At 41.1% G+C, this 18892-nt stretch overlaps 1 long non-coding RNA gene across 6 annotated transcripts; it reads right to left on the bottom strand.

The window, feature by feature from the left end:
* Positions 1-1704: 1704 nt before the first annotated feature.
* Positions 1705-18815, bottom strand: LOC125334862. 6 transcript variants are annotated; one of them, XR_007207265.1, is made up of 6 exons: positions 17843-18815; positions 15568-15659; positions 15059-15168; positions 14522-14878; positions 4112-4300; positions 1705-3294 (listed from the first exon to the last, which is right to left on the bottom strand). It is a non-coding gene; the product is annotated as an uncharacterized LOC125334862 (long non-coding RNA). The 6 variants fall into 6 exon arrangements; XR_007207267.1 differs by having other exon boundaries at positions 14522-14852; XR_007207266.1 differs by having other exon boundaries at positions 14522-15168; positions 17843-18019; positions 18101-18815.
* Positions 18816-18892: the final 77 nt, after the last annotated feature.

Below are 18892 nucleotides of genomic sequence, written 5' to 3'. Positions count from 1 at the left end.
ATATTTTCCTCGAGGGTTCAGATCCAATCTATAGGGCTTTTGTAGCCAGAAAAAAAATAGAAAAAAAAGAAGAGTGTTTCTCAACCAAGTAGAAAAAAGCTAAAAAATTTAGTCACATTGGAGCACACATGAAAAATGTTGTGTTTTGAAAAAAAGATGCAATGAAGTGGCTTTGAGTGAGGTGGAATGAAGTAGAATAACATTGCCAGTATATAACTGGATAATAAATGAGAAAAAGGGTTGGGTAACCAAACTGAGATTAAATAACCCACCTGGATTAATTCTTTAGTAAATCCTGTAATTTTGCTAAATTTAAAGTAGTAGACAAAATGTTACTGACTTCTCTCATCTCTCTTTTCCAAGGGGGGAGAAAATAATCCTACTACTAATTCCAATACTATAAAAAAAAAAAATCTTGTTTTATTCAAAAATAATTAAGAACATCACCATTAATCTTGATATGGATTTCATTCTGTAGCTTTTTCCTATAAGATGAAAAAATAAAAATATTTTCTTTCAAGAAAAGAATTTAAATTTGGAAGGAGTGGACTCATTTTGAAACAAAGAAAAAAGACTTAAAACCTTTGTAAAACAGATTTTCCGTTCTTTTCCAAAGTGGATTAGTAATATCCTTGGAGACATGCAAGAACTCCAGCCAGAGGCAAGCCATGTTGGAACACAGAGAGCAGACATTAAAAAGGAATGCTGCCATTCCACTTCAAACAGAAAGTTTTTCACAGTGAGAATTTTATTGTTTTAGGAAGAACATACAGAGACAGATGAGAACTGTGAAGAACTAGGCCACCAGTTAGGTAAGGGCCACCAGTTAGTTATGGAACAAGCCAGAAAATATGATTTAAAGAAGGAACACAGAGAAGGAAAAATTCTGCTTACATCAAATAGTTCTGGACACCAAGGGAAGGAAGAACTCTGATAAACATTTCTTCTAAAAAATTCCCATCTAAGCTAAGGGTGGTAACCAAGTTCATAACCTTGACAATAGCAATTTACAGAACAAGCTAAAATGCCAGTTTTGCCGTACAGTAAAATCAAATTTAAAAGTGATGAACAGAAGCCCTCCTCAGATGGTAATCTAAACAGCTTGTGGCACAAAATGAAATGCCATTGTTAAAGTTGTCTAGACCAATAACCCCTTGCTGGCTTCTGTCTCCATTATATTGGAGACATTTTCAAACATTTTCCAAATTAGGGTATTTCTTTCAAACTTAGTAATTACTTCCATTGCTTATTAGCAGCACAAGCTGCAGGAGATTTAATTATTAGTTAGCCTCAAAAGACAATCCAATTTAGGCATAATTTCTGCTACTGTCTCAGTCATAGCAATGAAGACTTGATAATGTAGACAGGAACGAATACAATAAGGCTGGATTCAATAAAAAAATGAAACACCTCATTTTTTTCTTTTAACTTTAACAGAAAGTATTACAGTTTCTCTGAAAAAGATACACCTTTTAACAGTAACTGGAAACTACTGATTCTACCAAACTGCACTTCTCCATAGGCAGGTTGATTTCTGCGCAGTCAACTTTACTAAATTAAAGCTTCAAATCTACAAAAAAGTGCTCAGAATTTATAATAAAAAAATCAAGTTTCCTAAAGGAGCTAGACACATGAAAGCAGAAAGAAAAACCCTCTGGTTTTGGTTTTAAATCTTGCCCCAGTTATTTACAAGCATATAATTATTAATTTTCACTTGGTACAAATGGAAACCAAACCCAAACAAACAAAATAAACTTCAAATAGAACAAACAACCCACAAAGACAGCAAGCATTTAGGTGCTTAATCCTTCAGAGAATCAAATACAAGCGCAAAAACACCAACCACAATGAAGTGAAAACATATTAAAAAAAAAATAACTATACCTCAGAATCTTTTCCAAGCTTTGTGGGGAGCTTAGCTGGGCCTCACATCAACTCACCTCGGTGCTGAGCTGTAGGGAAATGCTCAATGGCAGGCACCAGCCATCCCTAGTGCCAGCAGAGCTATCTCTCCTGATTGGGTGGGTGCTTGTTTTAGGTTTGTCACTAGATCTTTCAGAGCTGCCTTTCAACGTGTTTTCAAGCTGGCTTTGCAGGACACTCTTTTCATTTCCTCCTCCTGTGTTTTACACGTGTATCATGTGCCCAGGGGCTTGGTGTGAAGGCTTAATTGCAGGCTCCAGATGCCACTGGAACCAAATCACTGAGCTGATCACGGGAAGAATCACAGCTGGTCCCGCTCACGCAGGAGTTAAAAAGAACTGGGATGGGTCCTTGTTTAAAATGAGTGACAAGTAATATCACTGCCTTAAGTTTGATTTCAGAACTTTCAGCATTTGGTGAAGCATTTAGATGGAAGGATGGCATTCATGCTTCTGTTTTCACAAGGATCACCCCAAACATGTTACACTGTGACAACAGCTTCCAGCTCAGTGTGGAATCACTGCTGTAAGATTATAACAGACAAACTGATTGTTCTCCCCTTCCCTGCCTCAAGAATTAGGAGCAGCCTTGCTGTGGCTGGCTCAAGCAAACCTGTCCCTGCCAGCTTGGTTCTCTGCCCCAAGTTTGCCAGCTCCTCACCATTTACAACGTGTGTACAATCCTCTTGCCAGGAAGGGCTCTCAGTAAAGGAGCAATATCTCCTGCCTGAGACACCAGAAAGTCCCTGGAAGGGATTGTCCCACTTTCCTTGGACCAGACTCCTGCAGAACCTGGAGAACAGCTTTTGTCCCTGAGGAAGGGCTCCGAGCACACTGGGGGCAGTGGCCAGGAGGAGGAAAAAAGAGAAGCAACCTCTTTTTTCCCCCCCATTTCTTTCAGCACCCCAATTTACTCAGGCTGCCCCAGAAAGCCCCACCTTCCAGGGTAATAAGCTGTGCCCTCAGGCTTTGGATTGCAGAATTCACTTTTGCCTGCACAGGTGAAATTGCTTTCTTGCTGCTACACTAGAATGAGCACAAACAACAAAGCCACTGTTTATCCACGATACTCTTGACGGCTATAAAAAAAATCTGCTCTGTACATAGGATGTGGATGAAAAATCTGGGAGAAAAAATAAACTGCAGGAACTAGGTTTTCTGTGAGATCCCCATGTAAGCTGAAAATTTACATGTCTTTAAAACCAAGCCAGGCAATCAAGGAAGATTTGTGCTTGTAGAAATGTCTTAGAAGTTTCCACTGATCTTCTGCTTTGCAGCTTCTCCCTTTTGCAGAAAATAACCAATTAAGATCAGTTCAGAACACAATCCAGGCTCTGCCACTGGTCTCCTCAGGAACACAACCTTCTTCTTCCTGGAAAATGCAGGGAAGAGGGAGAAAGTTGTGTAGACCCAGCAGGCTAAGACATGTTAGGCCAAGCAATCAGTGGTCAGGTGTAACACAAAATCTGAGCTGGTTAACAGCTTTATCCTGCTGAAAACATATTTTCCTCCCTTTCTATGTAGACTGAAATGATTAAAGATGATTAGCTAGAAACCAAGACACATTACTTCACTCAGAAGAAAAGATAACTTGGTGCTGGTGGGACTATGCAGCATTTCCGTGGTATCCAAACCTTACCAGATTACTTTACATTTTATCTTCATTTACATATCTGCATAATGTATACTCAGTGCAGAAGGATATTTTAATGTAGCAGCAAATTTTGGAAGTTCCAGGCATGGAATTTGTGCTCAAAAGACATGTTTCCATGGAGCAGACATGGGAATGCTCCTGCTCTTCCTAACCCTCAGACCTCAAGGCTGTAGAGCCCTGCCAGGCTCCAGGCCAGAGGCACTGAAGGGCAGTGGATTCCCCCTTGATATAAACAGGAATGACTTCTGGGATCTTTCATTAACATTTTCTCTAGAAATTCACCCAAATGTATTGGCAGCACCAAACCAACGAAGGCTCTCTGAGAACACGAATAAAGCAAATGTCAATAAAGGCATGGAGGTTGCTGGATGGATGTGGCTGCACCAATTCCTGCACCAGGATGTTTTGCAAGCCTCCCTGGCATTTTAGCAGTTGGAGAAATAAGCACCAAATTCTATACAAAGCCTTTAATATTCAGCTTTCATACAGAATTTGAACCTCAAATGCTCAGGTCACAGCTTACATCTGTACTTACCTGTAAAGAGTGTCTGCCTGGGTTCAAATGAGCAGAAGGTATTCAGTCTACAAATATGCTTCATAAAAGGAATCTCAGATTTTAAATAATGCATCTTTTCTCTCAAATGGAAAAACTGAAGGTGCAGTTCCATGACACTGCTACATCAATTAACACCTATTTTCAGCCAAAAGAGCTAATCTTCACCTTCTGAAATAGAATAGAATGAGGTAATAAAGTTCAGTTTGCTGAATTATTGAAGAATCTGCACTCATTTGAGGAAATTATGTGATGGAACAAATATTTTTGAAGTGCCATTGAAACTAGTTTTTAGAAAAATTACCTCCAGAAGTTAATTTGCACAGCAATTTATGGAAAAAAAATATAAGGGCCTTTAATGTGAGCAAACTGGAAACAGGGTAGTTTTGATTTCTGATCTTCCCATTCAACTGCAGGACCAGAAAAATGAAGTTATTCCCACAGCCACAGTTAATAAACCTGCAAGCTTATAAATAAACCAACCTGCTGGGCTGTTCTGATTCCTAATCCTTGGTTGAATCGTTTGTATCAGATGTAAAAAAGGAAGTATTACACTTTTATCTGGAGATCTTACACTACTCAACAGAACTATTAAAAACATTATTTCTTCTTCATGCCCACAAAAGAAATGCAGAGGATTGAAATACACAAAGAAGTTTCTGCAGGGCAAGCAAGGGGATAAACCTGAGGAGCTCCAGTTATTCCATGAGAAATAGATACATGCACGTCCTTATCTTAACAAGTAATTATTTCAAAAGGGGATAAATTCTTGTCTTACCTCAGGAGGTGAATGGGAGATGGATTATCCTGTCCTGGAGTAAGAAGGTCTGTTTGGCAACCCTGCTGAGAAGCTGAAGCATTTCAAGTTCACACAATGGTTTGAAATATTTATGCCCTGAAATAACTTGTTTAGGTATCCCTGATCAAAGGGAGTTATCCCAGCTCAGTGACAAAGCCAGGACAGATCCGTGCATCCACTATGGAGCCAGGCTGGGAGAGCTGGGGGTGTCTATCCTGGAGAAGAGAAGGCTCCAGGGAGACCTCAGAGACCCTTCCAGTGCCTAAAGGGGCTCCAGGAGAGCTGGAGATGTTCTTGGGACAAGGGATGGAGGGATAGGACACAGGGAATGGCTTCCCACTGCCAGAGGGCAGGATTAGACGGGATATTGGGAAGGAATTCCTCCCTCTGAGGGTGGTGAGGCCCTGGCATAGGTTTCCCAGAGAAGCAAAGTTCTGAGCACAGTTTTCATTCCTTTCAGGAGGCTCAGGCACCTCATACCTGAGAGAGAACAGAAGTGCAACTCACAGCAAAACCCTCATTCCAGGTACTGGGAAAAGTAAATGTAACCATTAGTTGATCCTAAGTGAAAAACTCTGTCCCAAAGAGTATTTTCCCAAGTGCATTATGGAAACCACCTGTGTCAGCTTTGAAGATGAAGAATTCAATATTTGCAAGGAAGGTGATCCTGTACCAGATACTACAGAGCTGAGGGGAACAGCTGGACTGATCATCTCCAGTCATTGCAACATGGAATTCCCAGCACCATTAGCATTCGGTTAAAGATTCCACATCAAAAAGAGGAGAGGACTATCCAGTTTTAATATTCCTACCCTTTATAATATATATGGGCAGATATCTTTCTGCAGCCTTTCTGGTAGAGGTTTTGCTTGGCATTTTAGTTTTACTTGTTTGCTTCAGGATGTGTTCAAACAGCTCATGTAAAGCAAGAATGAGAGTTCTAAAATCTTAATTGCCAGCTTGCTGTTAGATATTGCCTGATTGAAAAAGGTAAATGAGAAAACTACATGAAAAAACCTGGGGGGGGAAAACTACTTTTTTAATTTACTGCAACTTTTATATCTTAACCTACCCAAAGAAGTTGCAAAAAGATTAGTTAAATGAAGCACCCATTTAAAAAACTATGTCAGCAAACGTGTGCTTTTCTTGGGGGAAAATAAATATTAAAAATTTAAATAATATATCTGATCTAAGGAAAATAGATTGCTGACCCATGTCTTGGGGCTTTTTTTTTCCCAGTAAAGATGCTATTTTAAGGTTAAAATTAGAGCTGGTTTGAAAGAAGCAGTGAAAAGAAATGCATTGGTAATTTGACCAAATTAACTCCAGTTTTGATGAAAGCCAGCCACTTTGAGTAACATCATTTATAGGCATTATAAAGTCAGTGTCATTTAGTACTTAATTTTAAATTCTTCATGTTTCTGATTGTAGTAATTCTCTTGACACAGCAGCCATTCAGTATAACATTACACCAGGAGGCACAGAAAAGTGGTTTTTCTAACTTGTCATGCCAGTTTTGCAGTTCAAGCTCTTCTCAAATGCTGCTTTTTGGCAGCTCATATCGTGCAATGATTATACAGAGGCATTTTGGAGTTTCTAAAGGATACTCTATGAAGGCAGCTGACTGCCTCATTCCTACAGTGCCTCAGTAATTATTTCTCATCCTACAGGGCTTCTAATATGTAATTTTATTATCAGAATTAATCAAGGAGAATGATTCATGCTTAGTGGAAAGCAAGGTAAGTTCAACACAACATTAGGATTGAAAAATGCACAAGTCTTAAACTGAACTCACAACGGGATGAAGCTTTAACAACTGGCTCACGTAGACTGTTCTCTCTGCTGTCACTTCCAAAAATACAGTTCTATTCCAAGAGTGACAAAATAACAAATGGTTCCACACCTGCTTCATTTCAGTGATGGTACAGAAATGGGTGTATTACAGCAACCCTAGAGTGTATCACCGTGTCCCGCCGCCACAGGGAGGAGGAGAGAAGATCCAGCAGGCAGGAATTGTGCAGCAAGATTGATTGATTTAATTATTTTACAAACTCTTTCATAGACTTTTTTTTTCATAGTCTAATTGGGCAAAGGACCAGCCACCCCTTGGGGTGATTGGCCAAAATCATAAAACATCCATTGTCAAAATATTTTTCTACTATACCATAAACAAGACTTTTCAAGGCTGCAGGTGTTTGGTTGTTACGTAACTCTGCTACCTCTTCTGTGAGAGAGAAAAGTCTCTCACGGGCTTAGAAAATAGCAAGAAAATCCTTGCCAGCAGCATCTTCGTATCCACATGGGTGCTTTGGCTCGTTTTCCTAAACTGATGTAAAACAAGGGGATCTGAAAAGGAAGGAAGGAACGGAATGGAGAAACTTTTAATTTTGTTACTGAATCCACAAAAATTCAAGTCCCAGTTCATATCTGTTTTGGTACATAAGATTGTGTGTACTACTCTTTCCTTATAGTGTCAGCTCTAATAAACACCATTTAAAGTTTCACTTTAGAGCAGCTCAGTGCCTTTTTTACTGGGCTCATAAGGGACAGCACCTCCTGGTGCAGAACACGTGCAGCTGGAGATCACACCTTGCTTAGGAAGAGATCTGCAAGGAAGCATCTACATGTTTATGAATCCTCCTTTTTTTTTTTTTTGTGCTAGAAGAAAGCCAGCAATATTAGAAATTTTCAGGTAACTCTGAGACATCAGAGTGCCTTGATCAGACACCACCACACTGTCCTTGTGTTTCTCCTTCTCAGAAAAATAAAATCACCTCTGCAGCAGACAATTCTGGGAAGATTGGATTTACTCTGAGTTAGCCCACAGAAGTAAAGTCAGGATTAAGGACAACAGCCAGACGGCAGTTTAAAACTCCAGTGCCCTAAATGAAAATATATAAGCATATTTTTCAAGTCCAATTAAAGTTTTGGCTCCGAGCATTTGGCAGAAGGAGAAGAGTAAACATGTTATGACTTGCCTTTGCACGGATGATGCTATGAGGAGTTCATGTATTAACTAACAAGGTCCCTGTGAGGCATTTTTGAGTTTGCAAGAGTGACATGGGAATCAGAGAATGGAGGGAATGTAGATTGCACTCGAAGCTGTTTTATCCTCACTCCTGGGGGCAGTGTGTTCAGCAGTGAGAGAGAGAAAAAAATCACTTTAGTGGTAACTGATTTTAACACAGGAATTCAAAGAGTTTCTTTGCAGGATGCCTCCATCTCCTCAGCTCTGCATAGGACTGATGCTTATCTCTGGCAGCAAAAAATGGTAACAACTATTTCTAGACCTTGAAAAGAAATCAGGGCATATGGGATGTGAGGAACTACTGCAGCTCCTGTAAGGACTTTTGAAGGCAATTCCTGGAAAGACTCTAGATCCAAGATTTCCTAGAAAACCTGGGAAAATTCCTAGAAAGGGCCTAAATCTAGGACGGGAAATTCTTAGAACAGCACAGAAAGTACTTCAGGTTCTAGATCCAGAAATTCAGGTTCTAGATCCAGAAATCCCTATAAAAAGTGAGAAAATGCCAAGAAAGGTTGTAGGTTCAGAAACTGTAGAAAAGGTCTCTGTCCAGGAATTCCTGGAAAGATAACACATTCAGGAATACCTGCAAAGCCCAGGAAAACTAGAAAAGATTTCGATCAATTAATTCCCAGAGAGTGATAGGAAATTCTTTGAAAATTTCTCAGTGCAGTAAATCATAACAGAGGTCTGAATCTAGGTATTCCTGGGAAGGGTCTTGATCCAGGATGTCCAGGAAAACTCCTAGAAAGCCCCAAATATTCCTAAAAAGTGTATAGATGTCAGAATTTTAAAAAATACCATATCCTGAATGTTGTTTATTCTAAGTTGCTTAAACAAATTGTTTGAGTAACTTTTACATTTCATCACTTGATTTAAAGCCAGTAACACTTCCCATATGGCCAAATCACTTCCCAGCTGAGCATTCTGGTACTGGAAAAGTGAATAAAATTGGAGAGTCTTTTATGAAGTTTCCTCATTATTTGTGAAGAAGAACAACAAAAAAAACCCCCCAAACAAACCCAAGAAATGTAGAGGGACACCTGTGAGTTATTATTTAAAGCATTTTGGTTCAACTGTCAGAGAAGCAATGTGGGCTTTGTCACCAAGTACTTCAAACCAATCCTGCTAATTAGGATTTCAAGTTTAACACTGACATAAACAGATTGGCAAACTAATTTTGGGATCTGCAGCTCAGGGGAGGTTTTTTCTAGTCTGGTCTATTTAGGATGATGTGATGAATACCACTGTCATGAGAGGGGTCTTTCACATCACCACATATTCCATTTACACAGCTGGTCCCAACATTTAATCTCTCCAGAATCCAGTTAATTCCCCTCCAGCTGCTCTGACTCGACAATGCTGACAGAAAAATTTCACTTCAGTAGAACAAGTACCTCTGCCCCTCAGCACCAACTTCTGAAGGAAGGAAACACTGTTCTGTGACAATCCCTTTGCTGGCCACAGCTGCACTCACCACTCACTGGAAGTAGAGCTGCAGACCTGGGGAGGAAAACTTTGCACTTCTGGGCTGTTCATTATCTTCTGAGAATGTGTTTTCTTCCACAGGCACTGCCAAGTTTTAAGCTACAACCTTCTGCTCATAAACTAAGCTGAAAAACACCAATGATTTCAATGAGAAAGTCCTCCCAAAAAGCACACAGGAGCTTTAAAAGGGCAAAGTGTAAACATTAAAGGCCCAGCTGATCTCAGAAGGATGCATGAAAAGAGAAAAAAAAATCTCAAGGCACAGGTACTTCAAAAGAAAAGAATGCAATTTTTTTTCTGGGGGAATATGAAAGATAGGCCATGAGATCTAAAAAAATACAGTGTCAATCAGATAAGGAAACATCAAATACTTGGATCAGGAAGATACTAACAGATTCATTCATGCAGCATTTTCCCTTTAAATCACCATTTCTCTGAGTTTATGTATTTTACATAGATCCACTCCATTCATTGTTCGCTGAATCAGAATGATTTAAGGCAGAAGTTTTTCTAAGGATAAGCTAAAGCAGAACCAGATTCTCCGAGGTTATCTGTGCAGCAGGCAGCAAAGCATCATCATTCAGCCTTACAGTAAAAATAGCCCATACATTAATTACTATAGGGAACTTTTCCTGGCTACATTACAGACCCCAGAGAAACTCTACTGAGTGAGAATTACATGTTGATGAGAGAAGCCACCATGAATAATAATAATTGTGTAAAGCAAAATGCCAGAGGTGCTAAAATCTTGGTTTAATATCCTCTATTTTGTACAGAACACAATAGGACTCTTCAGAAACGTGGAAAAAGCCTTTCACATCGTAGTTCACCACACCCTGCTTTGGAAAAGAGACAATCCCGTAGTGCTCTCTAGTGGCCGCCAGTCAAAAAACCTCTGCAGGCTGCACTGCAAGTTTAAAAATACATAGAATTATCAAAATATTCGGTTGCCCCTGTAGTCAGCCACGACTGCCTAGGGAGAGAGCAGGCACCCGTGTTTGCATTAGCCGTCTGCACTGCCCAGGGCTTGTTCCTCCCTAAGGACTCAATTCCACAACAGGACTGCAAATATTGATGTGCTTGAAATTACATGGAATAAATTTAACACATTCGATGATGATGAAGTGTACGAGGTGTCTCAACAGTCGGTATCAAAAAGTGGCACCTTCTGACTCTTTAACAAACTGCAGCTGTGCCAGATTTCTTCCTCATCCTATAAAAGGTGAAGGGAAAACCATTCCCTTCTGCTCTATCTGGACTTTGCAGTTGAGACAGGCACGTTGCAAAATGGGTGCCTATTTTGGGCTATTAAAACTCTCTCACTGTGCTTAAAACACAATTCATAAACCAAGCCTGAGGCCATCATTGCTGGTATAAAACCATCTGCGCAGAGACAATAATGCTCTGCCCACAGTAAGTGACACATTTCATAACCACTGCCAGGTTACACTGCTTTTGTAAATTGTCTTACCACTAATAAAATTGTCCGTTGATACTTGTTACTTCAGATGCATAAGTAAAGGATAGATGGCAAAATTACCCTAAGATAATAAATTAATTCCTAGGATAGCTACATCAAGAATTTCCTCTGTCCAGCAACGTTTCCTCAGTGGATTCTCTCAGCTCCATCAGACATTTACTCAGCTAAATAAAGAACAAATTGCTGAGTGTAAAACCACTACCAGGGGTTTGCAGTACCATCCATTAGCTCCAGGATTTCCTTGACAGCACAAAGGATTGCAGGCTGCCAATGATAATTAAATAGAGCTCCCTATGGTCTTAAGCAGAGCTCCTCATTGCCCTGGATAGGAAAATGCAGGTCAAAACCCAAGAGTAATAGAAAATGGAGCTAAACCTGGTCCCAGGAACTGCATTTTCCAGAACTGGAAAAACCTCTGTAAACACCATGTAGATGACACTTGCCCTGGGTAGAATGCACAGGCTGTGACATTCCTGTAGTGTCAGCTGATCTTCTACTCAGGAAATCCAGTCAGAGCCCACATGAAAATTTCAGAAGTACATACTGTGCCGTTCAGATGCACATATAGAAGATCCTTACAAATGGAGAGAGAGATTGCTTTTGACGGCTTCGGTTCGTAATGCATTAATAAACAGAATTTCTGTAACAGCCACGAAGCCAAGGGAGAAAGAAGACTAAATGTTAAAATAATTCATGACTTCTGAACGATTTGGAAGAAGCAAACTTACTGGCATGATCTAATTGGATTTATTTCCACTTTCTAGGAGAGGGGATAAAACAACATCAGCAAAAAACCCCTGTTTGCTAGTTCATTAAGCAAGGGTATAATTACCTAATTATAAATACCATGGGTCATACAATCCTTAGCTGTATGAACATCCATCTCCATACAACACAGAGGCTTACACATGACAAGCAAGATTTCTAAGCAGTCATTCACGTACATAATTAATTGCATATTTAGCAAAAATTTGTGTTCCAAGTCTCTGTATTGGGTTAGAATAAAACATTTTTACACTACATGTTAATAAAAAAAAAAATCTAGTTGTACAACTGAACCTCAAAACTTGAAGGACTTGGTCTTGCAGAATGATTTGTAGGAGAGAAAGGTTTAAAGTATCTGTGTGGTTCATAGATTATGTTAAACTGATGTTGGGAATTCCTTTGCAATGCATTTTTTTGTGTCTAGCCCTAAGAGGATACATTTGTATAACAACGAGAGGCACATGTTAGGGACAAGTGAAACAAAGGGACTCTTTGTGGCAACCACCTGATTTTGGACTTGACTGGAAGAATTTGCCAGACAAGGTCTGCACTTTACTTGTTGGACAAAGATGTTGAAGGATTTATTTCCAAAATGCAGAGTCTGAAGGTGTTCGCCTCATTACAGTCTAGGCTGGTTGGAAGCAAGGCTGGCAGAACGTTTTTTACAATAGAACAGCACAGAAAATTCCATGATTACATTGTTCTGACTTTATGACAGTGTCCATCTCCAGCCTTGAAGTCATGGAACAGAAGATCCATCTAATTCTGTCCTGGGATAACTTTGCAGGTTAAAGGTTTGCTGTTAGGGCTGTTCCTAGAAAAACTACCACTGCCTCTGTCCATGAAGGGAGTTGTGATGGAGCTGCTGAGCAGCCTGACCTTCCAAAGCTCACAGCAAGATGGCATTAAAACAGCACACTGAGCTGCAGCCCAGAGGGGAGGGGATGACCTAAGATATCCTGCTGCCATGGCAACATCCACAACTGGCCAAAAAAACGATACTTAAAAAGTAAACCAAGTTAGCTGGGTTTTTGCTGAGGAATGGTTTCTCAGATGACTCACTGCATCTGCAAGAGAGCAAAGCACAGCCTCCCCAGCAGTGATCTTGCTGCACATCCACATTCTGCCTAAAAGAGGATGCAAACTACTGCATAAATCCTTCAGCTCTGAGGGAGCAGTAACTTTACTGTGTAGGAATGGCATGAAGTCCTAGTTTTCCTTAAAATTAAAGTAGAAATTCCAGAAATGTATTGGTAGCTGTTCAGCTTCCCTTCCCAAGTCTTGTTTTGGGAGTTGGTGAGCAGGAAATTGAATAGACAGAATCACCCCAAAAATTAGTGTGTCCAGGCAGATAAAAACCCAACACACAGGAGCACTCGAAGAATGAATATGTAACACAAAGTCACCACAGCATTTCTCCCAGGGGAAGCTCAAACCTCAAGCTTTGTATCAGTTCTCACTGCAGCTCCCCGAGTATGAGACCTGGAAGTGCTGGCCATGACTCCTGGGCTGTCATGCAGTGCACAACTTCAGTCTCAGAACAGAAACTGCTCTGCTAACTTGGACCTTGCTTATTGGGAGTTCCAAGCAATTTGATCTTTCATTCTCTTGTCTTCAGCTGCTGATCAGCTCTAGACTTCCTATATTTCCTTCCATGACTTGAAGCCCAACTGAGGTTGTATCTTCTGAGAAATGCTCATAAATCCTGATTATTATGGTCTTCACTGGATTTCAGGTCCCAAAGAATTGCAAACTGTGACCTCCTGAAGGAAGCACAGCCACTTGTTTCATCTGTCACTGGCCCCAAAAGTATTTTAACTCTCCAACAGCTGTGTATTGTGGTCAGAGTGTGAAATATCACCTGAAGTCCTGTCTTACACAAAAAATGGAGTGACAATAACAAAATACCATTGAAGTAAATGTATTAACATGAGTGGAATCAGGATTTTGTCCTGCAACTCTACATCAAAGACTCGTCAGGTCTCATCTAATTAGCACAGAGCACTACTTTTCCCTTTCCACCTCTGCTGACAACTGAATGATCTTCACTGTTTGAATTAATTTGAAAAATTTATGTGTCAAAATTATTCCAGATTTGGCAACAAGATGAGATCTGAATCAGAATGTACTGTCTGAATGTAATACATAATAAAAAGAAATGACATCTCTGATCAGGCTACAAGTTATCCAAACTTATCTCTGAGGCAAAAATGAGCTGCATTGCTTCTAAAACACAGACTTGCAAAGAAAATCAGAGGTTTTTCTTTTTCAGAGGCAATTTGTTTCCAAATGGAATTTAAGTGCTCCAAATAGTTATTTAAAAAGTCTGGCATCTTACTCTGCATTCTTTTATATTTACAACCAACAGCAGTTTCTTGGAGCTATTTTTACTACCCTGAATTCTAGAACCTGCAGGACTATGTTATAAATGTAACAAGAAACAGCTCATTGGGGTTTTCTGTATTCATTCATTAGAGCTTGCAGGGTTTCAATTACCCCCCAAAAAGGCTTTCAGACCCTGCATATCTGCAGTTGTTTGTAGTTTTGGGTATTTGAGACCATGGAATACTTTGGGGATGGAAGCGAGAATAAGGAACTTCTGGCCACATGCCTTCTTAAGAACACAGGGCCTGTAAAAAACCAAGATATTCCATATACAAGAATATTAATTCCCCAAAATGTGGGAAGGGGAGGGAGATTTGAACCTGCAATGGAATTTATATATACATCCCTTCTCCTCAGACTTCCCGCAGCCTAAGGGGAACAAGAAACCAGAGAGGATAATGAGATTCATCCCTTCAAACTGGCACAAACAGCATTTATGTGGCACATCACCTGGAACCTTGCTGGCTTCAACAGAACCTCAGGAATCCTCCAGTGATCGCACGGAGCTGCCTTTTCCTTGCTCCTCATGCACAATTACAGTGCTCAGGGACCACATCCCTGGAGCTCTCTGCTGGCCTTGGCATGTTGCACATACAAGTTCACTCCCCACACACGGGGCTGTTACTATTATAGGCTGCATAATTTGAAATAGGAGTAGAGGTTCCCCTCCTTATCATCACAGCATAGAAGGATGTGAGCAGAGCTGTGTGTCAGGGCAGAGAGTTGAGCTGAGGGCCCTCCTTTACAATTTTCCAGGCCTCTTCCTTTCCTGTTCCTTCACCTGTAAAATGGACGTGAGCACTGGAACTGTGAAGGAAATCAAATGTGAAAATCAGCTGGGCCATTGCTAGAATAGCTCCTGACTATCAGAGATGCTCAATGTGCACATGAGGCCCCCAATAAATGAGCCCCTGACACTTATTCATTTTTTATTTGCTTTCAGTAGTAGTACTTTGGAGAAGACGCATCTCAAGTCTTTGTACTCACAAAGTTGTGACTGCTGGATGATATTTTATCTCTTCTCAGTGACATGCATTTATGGTCTTGACAAACGAAGGCTCAAAATAGGCTCCGTGTCCTCTTTACAAAGAAAGCATCTGAGAGGAAAAAACCCCCAACAAAGTAAATAGAGACAAGAGCTTCTTGAGCATGGGAATGCTCATCTCTGTTATGGTGAGCACGCTGAGCTACAACAAGCTGGCATAAAAATCTCAAAAACTAGGTTAAGACTCACAGGCAGCAGAACAAATGCTTTCTGTTGCTGCATCTAAGAAAACTGCTCCTAGCCAGGCTATTTGTGCCTTGGTCATCAAAACAATTTGAACATGAAAGCTGATACTGTCAATCCAAATGTACCCTGAATTCATTTTTCTAAATAACAACACAAAACCCCCACATCAGTGGTGCTCAGAGATCACATGTAGGCTTCAGATTAAGGAAAATGAGGCTGTTTAATATTCTGCTGATTCGAGAAAAACAGCACTGACGTGACTCACCTCTTTTTTCTCCCCTCAGAGGATCATTCCTTTCTAATACAAGTTTGGATTTCTCTTTATATAACCAGTTCATACAACAGGCCTTCAGCTGTCTGTCAGAGAGAAAACAAGCGAAGCAAATCATCCATACCATTTATATAGTTGCATTTAAAAAATATATATATCAAGGAAAGTCAGATCAAATGGACATGTGTTGGCTTGGCTGTGGACTATGCATCAAAATAAAATTTAAAAAAAAGTATTTTCTGTGTTCCTTGTGTGGCTATTTCATTTGAAGAAGTATTTTCCTGCAACTGAATGGATGCCAATTGCAGAGATATCTGCTATTAAGGTAGAAAAATTTCATCATAACTTTTCATCATAAAAATAAAGGGCTAGAAATCCTCTGAGAGATAACTAAAGAGATCAGATCATTGCACTTTCCGGGAAAATGCTGAAAACTTGTTTACCACAAGACTGCTGTAGTGAGAAAATAAACCAAACAAAAGGAGAGTCATGTTTCTACTAACAGTCATTCTGATCCTGCAAATAGTTTTATTTGCAACACAGAATCATATGAAGTTGTAAATGGAAACTTGAGGACAATTTTTCAGGTGCTTTGTACCCACAGGTAGAACCAGGCTTATTTTCATTCCAATTTCATTCAATTTCAGAGAGATTTACAATTCAGTATACTTGGAATACATTAGTTAGTGCCTGCCTCCATCAGCTTCTATTTACTTTTGTTTAAAGGCTCCATTCCTTTTGGTGCTGGTCTTTCAACATGAAGACAAGACTTTGCCTCACATTTATTTTTCCCTCTCCAAAGCCCTGCCCCAGAAGGAATTCAGAGCCTGCTTTAAGGTAAGGAAGTCCAAAGTGCCACAGATACATCATCATCATCTATGAAATTTGAAAGTAAAAGACATGCAGACAATCCTACTTTTAACAGGAGATATTATTTAGCAACATAAATTTAAATAATTGCATACAATTATATTTTCTTTTGGCACCCCCTCTCCCCAACATGATGATGGCTCATTTGGAAAGAGCAAGGTCCAGGGGCAGCTCCATCAGCTGGCATAAACCACACCTGGGATTTATTCTGAGAGTTAGCCTCTTGATGCTTGGTTTGTCAGGAATGAGAGAAAATGCTCTTTAACTAAGTCAAAACAGCAAGGCAGATTCCAGCCCTGTTTGAGTGTATTCTACCACACAACATTTTAAATCTAAAGGAATCCTAAAAAGTGTCCTCTACAGTATGGGAGCTGGTTAAAAATACATCCCTCTCATCCTGTGTGCTTCTATAGCTACTAAAGATGTCTTGGAGATACTTTTTTGGGTTGCAAATATTTTAATATATTCAGTCTTGTATGAATGCTTAAATCTGATATGGAACTTTTCAGTCCTACATTTTAAACACAAAATCAGTGTCATTCTTCATCTCAGAGGGCAGCTATGTGGATTAGTGCAAACAGACTTTCAGAGAATTCACTAGAAACCATCAGCATTTTCTAGCACGACCTATAAGCTATACAGAGAAAAACCATTTAAAACTTGCTACTTCCTCTCCTTTTAGGACTAAAAATAGATTTGGCTCATTATCTCACTTGGCACCTTAATGTATTCCATTGCATGATAACACAGATTAAACCACCACACGCTTCTTTTTCCTTAGGATCTACCTTATGCACAGCAAGAAGGGACAGTGCTGCTCATTGGACCAGGAACTCTTTGATATTTTACTTTAAACCCTTTGTTCAGGTTCTGTTCTCAGGACAATATTCCCACTTGCTGTTGGATGCAGCAGCTCACCCCAGCCACAGGCAGACGTCACCCCAACAGCCACACTCAGGCCTTCCTCAAATGGAATTTTGGATGAATTTTCTTATCAAGCTCCACCATTAAATCCACGCCCACAGGCTTTTTTCTTTCCCCAGAAGGTCAGTAAATTAACTGAATCTCAGGGACACGTAGCCCAAAAGTGACTCCCAGATCAGATGTGTGCACACATTTAACTTTGAAATTCCTGCTTAAAGAAAAACATCAAGCACATGGCTCACTGTGATAGATTTGGGTTAAATCCCCCCAAACACAACAAAGACATAACTCCACATAACCCCCACAGGGCTTTGTTTGCCCTGCTTTCAGCAATGGCCAAACCCCATCTTCTTTATATAAGAGAAGCAAAACGTTTTCCACATATTTACGTGGAAACAGAGCGAGGCTCTTCTCAGTGGTGCCAAGTAATAGAACAAGAGGCAATGGTGAAAAACTGATGCTTAGAAAGTTTCACCTGAACATAAGGAAGAACTTCTTTGCTGCGCAGGTGAGGCTGTGTAGTTTCCTTCATTTCAGGTTTTCTTCACCTGTCTGGACACAGCCCTGTGCTCTGGAATGACCCTGCCTGAGCAGGGAGATCGGACCAGGTGACCCCGCTGTGGTTCCGTCCAACCTGACGCATTCTGTACTCCTGTGTGTGGGAATAAAAAACTGCATTAATGGAAAATTTTCTGATGCAAGTATTCATCCCTAAAATTTTGCCAACTGGTACCTGTCTCACAACAGGAACTTGGTCAGCTGTATGTATAACCACTGCTCTTGAGTCAACCAAGAGGTGAGTTATTTCTTAGCATTAGTTTCACGTAAAGGCAAAAGCAAAGTTTAAAGCAGGCTCCTCAACACCGCCCTGCTGAAAACACGAGGGGAGAACCCCCACAGTCCAGCAAGCACTGACCGAGCACTCTAAAGGACTTTCCTCGGAGAGTGATTAAAAAACATCCCTGGTTTTACAGGCTAAAACTTCAAGAAAACCGGGCACAGACCAGCATCTCCTCTGCCGGTACCCTGCGCTGGATGGGCAGGAGCAAAATAAAAATCCATAAAAGCAGTTATTCCCCTTAAATTCTCAACCAAGCTATTCAGCCCGAGTTGGAGCATCCCGTTCCTGCGAGGTCCCCGTGAGACACCTCCTTTGCCACGAGGCCCCCGCCCCAGCCCAGCCCCGCCGGCTTCGCGGAAGCTCCGGCCGAGCTGCGCGGGGGTGCCGGCGGGCGCGGAGCGATTCCCCGCTCGTCCTGCCCAGGGGAAGCCCCGCGGGACACCCTCCTCCGCCAGCCCCGGGGAGAAGCGAGCGGCGGACACCGAGCCCGCGGCCGCCCCGGTGCCGGGGTATCGCGCCGCTCCCTCCCGCGGGGCAAAGGGCCCGGACGGACGGGACAAGCAGCGGGAGGGCTCGGGGAAAACGGGCGGGTCCCGCACAGCGGGGCGGAGCGGAGAGGAGAGGAGCGGTGAGGAGGTGCGGTGAGGAGCCGCGGGGCGGAGCAGGGAGGAGCGGGGCGGAGCA

This window comes from Corvus hawaiiensis, chromosome 17, assembly GCF_020740725.1.
Source record: "Corvus hawaiiensis isolate bCorHaw1 chromosome 17, bCorHaw1.pri.cur, whole genome shotgun sequence".
Lineage (NCBI taxonomy): Eukaryota > Metazoa > Chordata > Aves > Passeriformes > Corvidae > Corvus > Corvus hawaiiensis.
This window is presented reverse-complemented; position numbering and strand designations above follow the sequence as displayed.